This window comes from Sipha flava, unplaced genomic scaffold, assembly GCF_003268045.1.
Source record: "Sipha flava isolate LNK unplaced genomic scaffold, YSA_version1 283_pilon_pilon, whole genome shotgun sequence".
Classification (NCBI taxonomy): domain Eukaryota; kingdom Metazoa; phylum Arthropoda; class Insecta; order Hemiptera; family Aphididae; genus Sipha; species Sipha flava.
The window spans coordinates 253,547-259,605 of record NW_020272950.1 but is presented as its reverse complement, the minus strand read 5'-3'; positions in this window follow the sequence as shown (position 1 = coordinate 259,605).

Here is a 6,059-nt window from a genome sequence, read left to right as displayed (position 1 = left end):
ATGAGACTCTGTAATAACCCTGAAAAAGTAACGGAAAAACAGGAATTTATGTACAACCACTTTTCGACTAAATCGATTTTTTGATTTTGCTGTAACTCAAAAGCGAATCATTGTAAATACTTGAAATTTTAACCAAATGTTTATATTAGCGTTATATATTTATGATTAAATTTTCAAAATATTTATAGACCATTGAAATTTTCGATTTTTTTAAATTTTTTTTCTTTAAATACCGATAAAAAAATTTGGCTCCTAAAAAAATCTTTAAAATGTAATATAAGATGTTTATTATATACTACTCCACTGCAACTCAACGGATTATTAGGCATTGTATTTAATAATCAATTATTTCTATTTTTAGTATTTGCCGTTTATAATATGTTATCGGGAATTTTATTGACAATTATTTCTGAAAACTGTTTCTTTTCATTTTAAAATTCATACCATACAGTATAACAAATAACAATCCGGCTAATAATACAATCATTGTTTATAATTTATGAGTAATGATTGTTTTCGTTATATTTAGTTTTGGTAATCCAGTTGCACTTGTGTGTGGACTATCGAGTTGTTAGTGCGTTAAATATTTACGTAAATAAATATCAAATTTAATAAATATTGTGTCCCGAAAAAATATCGACAAAATGTGTGATTATTATGATATTACCATGTAGGTGGACAGTAATGCTATTGCAGTGGTCAAATCTCTACTGCTATAGCATTAATATTTAATTGCGTTTCTGAAGGTTCTTAAGAAAAAAACCAAAATTCAGAATGTCCATCAATGTGTTAACAATAATATTGTTGATCAAATTTGCATAAAATAAATTTTAAATCTAAAATAAACATATTATATTTTTTGGAAATTACAAATACCTAATAAAAGGCAAAATTATCATAGATACAACTCTATTTAATTTTATATTTTTATTTTTATAAGTCTTATATTGACTATTTTTAGACTATTTTCTAAAAGAAGAAATCTTTTGTTTGTTTATATACAGTCAATTTAATTAATTGTAGTAGGTAGTAGGTACCTATTATAGGTAATTGATAAATTTAAAATGTAGATCCTACACATTTAAAATAATTGAATAGGTACTTGAATGTATTAAAGCTGTAGGTATGTTGAATCATACATTGCATTGTTTATATTATTTAGATACCTATACTAATACAATAATACTATAGCCATCCAAAGTAATATGATCTTTCAAATTTAAAATTTCATCATTAATATTTTCATTTAAATTATTTGGTTTTCTTTCTTTATTATCGGTTGCCATCACTTATTAGAGTAATACACAAAAGTTTTAATTATAGTTTAATATAAAACAAAATAAATTCAAGGAAATTATACTTAATACACGACATAAATTTAATTTATTTAAATGATCACAATTTTGAAAAAACAGAAGTACATTAAGACATTAGGCGATAGGTACATTCAAGTTCATATTAAAACCAAATATATATTATTATAGACAAAATTATAGTAAATTACTAAAATAAAATTAATCTATGAGTCAAAATATTCGATACATTTTGTTGTAGTAATGCTTAGAAGCGCGATATCATGAATAGACGAATTAGTCGACAATGTTGAAAGTAGCAATGTAGCATAATGCCCACGTACGACGTACCAACTACTTAGTATCATTGTTCATTGGTTACAAATAGTAATTATTATTGTACAACCTAAAATCAGATTGTATTAGACTATTTTTAGAAATGCAATATTATATTTTTATTCTTAACATTAAGATAACAATATCAAATTACAACTCCTACTGTGATAATGACAAGAAATTAGTCAGACAATATTAAAATATTAAAAACTTTTACGGTATACCTACGGCATAACAAATATAAAACGATGTTTATTGACATGTATACTGACCTCCTAAGCCAAAAGGCAGTAAGCAACAATGGAGTAGTATTGAGAAAAATGAGTAAAAAAGTAACATTAGTTATAGCTAGTTGTATAATAATAATTATATTGACGATAAAAATAAATCATTATAAATTATATAAATATAACTGATATTGGTTAATAGTTTGTTCGTCGATGTCAGTAGGTGGAAATTATCGGTATTTATAATTGTAGTTAGCTTATTACTCTTCGTAAACATATTTATATTATTTTATATTAATATACATATTTTTTAAGTATTTTATGGACACATCGAGCACCTTGAAACGCGTGAGTACGCTTTGTATTTCACTATACCGTTTTTTATTATTAATCACTAAAAGTGTTATAAATAACGATTCTGTAATTTAAATTAAAATAAAATGTTTATTCAAAAAAATATTTAACATGCGGTTTTTGAACCTTATTTATTTTTTACACGTGTTAAAAAAATTATCTACAGCATAATCCTAGTATCTTATACCTAATCGGCGTTGACATTCTTATGTCAACTGTATTTAATAAAAACAAAACATATACATGTACCGATGTATCTGCATTTAATGTAGATACTCTTCGATTGTTTTTTGTTATTCTTATCAGAAAATAAATCATTCATTAAAAAATGTAAAAATGTAATATGATATTAATATATAAATATATAAATGATTAATTTAACTGTTATTAAAATAATGTACCTACTTAATATAATTGACAAAATTTTAAATCTTGATATCTGCGAACTTACCTAATATATTCTGTTGATTCTTTTTGAATTATATAAGTTAATCAACAGCAAGTATTTCTACCTAAAAGGAAGTGCTGTATATTCGATAAAAGTATCTTAGATACAATATTGATAGAAGATACGCGATAACACCCGTAAGATGAAATTGAATTTCGGGGAGGTTTGGGGGTTCTACAAAATTGTACAAAATAAAGTACATAATACTGTACGGTTTAAAGTTGAAATTTGTGAAAAATACTTGATCCGGGTGCTGGTGTAACGTTACCGCAGCACCCGTAAAATGAAATTGAATTTCAGGGAGGTTCGGGGGTTGTACAAAATTTAATTTTGGTTGTACAAAATTGTACAAAATAAAGTACATAATACTGCTTGATTACAATTCATGTTTTCGAAAGTGCGGGTGCTGGGGTAACGCACCTAGTTTGGTTAGGTTAGTCTTAATATTTAAATTTACATTATTTATAGTGAACGTTTATATAAGAGTTCTGTATTAACGTCAAATCCATTCAGTTATTATTTTTTGAGTTATAATAAAAAAATTCAGTGCAGTCGATTTCGTGAAAAAAACCAATTTATCAAAATATAATTTTCACACTTAAAAAATGTTTTACCCGGCTCCAGTAAATGTCTCTAGTACATTATAAACAATTTTAAAGTTTTAAGTATTGCTACTGCAATGTTTATATACATTTCAAAAATAGGTAGATTTCGTGATTTTTATCAAAATTTTAATTTAAAATGCTTATTTCCAAAAATTGTGATACCGAAAATTTCAAACTTTTTCGGCTAATCAAAAAAATTTTTATTTTCATTTTTGACAAAAAAAAATAACAAAAAAAAACCAAGAAAACTTAAACTATAAATTTCTATAATTAGGCCAAAAAATTGTTTGAGATTTACATTACCTCTAAATAATAGCCATTTAAATATTTGGTAAACATTTTAAATTCTTACGATCAATCCTTTTTTAATTGCAATGAAAGAATCAATTTTGTCGAAAATCGACATTTCGTTTTTTTGGGAAAACTGTTGAGCAACTAAAAAAATTACCCCCTTAATGTACTAATAAGCCAATATTTTTATACAAAAAAAAAAAAAAACTCGCGTGGTAAAATAATACATTCCTCAATTCATTCAGTATCTAAATAATACAAATAAAAACAAAAATCGAAGTTAGTATACACACTTACCGTCTATTTGATACGATTTATTTGCCAATTTATTATTGATAAAGCGTTTTCTACTTTTTTTTTTTTTCTAGATAATCTAGATTTTTTAATTTTAATTTTTCTCTAAATTATTATCTATGATATGTCCCAAGAAACAGAAAAAATTGTTTTCTATTAAAATTGAAAAAAATTTTAATATAACATTTTATTTTTTTACTTGGATTGTCGTTCATGAACGAAATAGGAATAATTTCAGATGAAAGGCAAAATATGAAAAATTATGGCATGTGCATATAAAGCATATATAATATATATATACTTATATAGTCTTATATAGTCTTTTATAATCATATAATCGGTATATTGCGGATTCATCGAAATCATTGAATGCGTTCGCGGTTTGTAATAAGAAAAGGTTTCGTACGAGGCATGCCCATGTACAATACACCACCACTGTGTGGCACGCGTTAACAATTCAGAATGTGTGTTTTATGCCAATTCAACCATTCGATCTAATTATGCGATAATATTTTTGAATATTGTTCTGAATTTGATGTTATATTATTTTTTTTTTTTTTTTGAGATCGATCTATTCACATTTTAAGATAACTGAATAATAAATGTTTGAAAATTTAAAAATATTAAAATTAAGAGACACCCGCATGTGTTGTCTCCGTCTGACATACATGCAACATAGCAAAATTTGCGTTGACTGATTCAAATGTTAGGGATGCTAGCTTTAATATTAATGTAAACTGACCTATAATCAAACTTTAAGGGAAAACATTATTTGTGTTTTGTTGGTCAGTTTTTCCGATATTTTAATTTTTTATTGAGTTATAATGTTTTTTTAATTGTTATATTTTACATACTCATAACACGCTTAAAAATTAAAATATCGGAAAAAACCGACCAACAAAACACAGATAATGTTCTTCCCTTCAAGTTTTATTATAGGTCGGAGTACAATTGGGAAATGTGGACTAATTTATCTTAAGAGACATGATGACGAATTCAAATCAGCTTTCAAAATTGTTATCGCATTACTCGTCGGTATAATTGACAAGAGATTGGTATTTTTTGGTTAAAATAAATCAGTGTATTTATTTAAGTGTAAAAGACATGTATAATTTCATTCAAATATGAAATATTCTGAGAATAGTTTAATATTATTGTATCAATTTGAGTAGATTTTCTATTGACGTTAACATAAAATTCATTATTACCATGGTTACATAATATTAATGAATTATTATTTATCAATTGGGTATTTAATATGGTTATTTTTGATTTGTAAAAATTATTATAATTTCAGCTTGTCCATTTTGCATCTCTAAATAGTATAAAAGTATCATCACACACCTAAAGTACGCCTTTTTTATAAAGGACTTAAACTTGGTGTGTTGATTAATTTATTACGCTATTTGTTTCACAATGGTGCATGTATATTTCAGATAATGCACTGAATAAAGCTCTTTTTGTGAATATTATTTATTTTTTTGAAAATAATTTCAGTAAATTACATTTATTGAATGAATTATTTCATCTGTTTTTTTAATATTAAATTTATTACTAAAGTTTATTTCAAAATATCATAAATTCTTAATACTCATATTGATAAATTGAAATATACATACATTTTTACACTTTATAGCCTGTTTATTTATGGCGTTATTTTGGAATACAGTTTAATATTAATCTTATTATTTATGTTATTTAGAGGATAATCATGTGAAGAAATTAAAAGTTAATCAAGAAAGTAAAGAAAGTAAAGCAACTAAAGGTAAGAATTATTTTTTTAAATTATATTTTTATTTTCTACTAATAAATTATGTTATTCAGATGATTATAGTAGAAAACAAATAAAAAAATCGAATGACCAAAAAGGTATAGTAGGAACTTAGTATTACTAAATTGCATAAATATGCAATATAATATTACCTTAAAAATTGCTAAATAAGCTTTAAAAATATGCAATAAAAACAACAAAATATGTAACAAAAAAAACGGAAATTTATTATTTAATAATTTTGTACGAGCACACGAGACGAATGTGGACTGTTAAAACGAATTCTATACTCGTTCGTTAATAATTGGCTATTAGTAAATTTAGTAGAAATCGATAAAAAAAAAAACTCAACAAAATTAGCAGATAACAAAAATTAGAACCATATAACTAAAACGAAATGATCGTAATATTATATTATACCTACCTGTATATTGTCGCTGT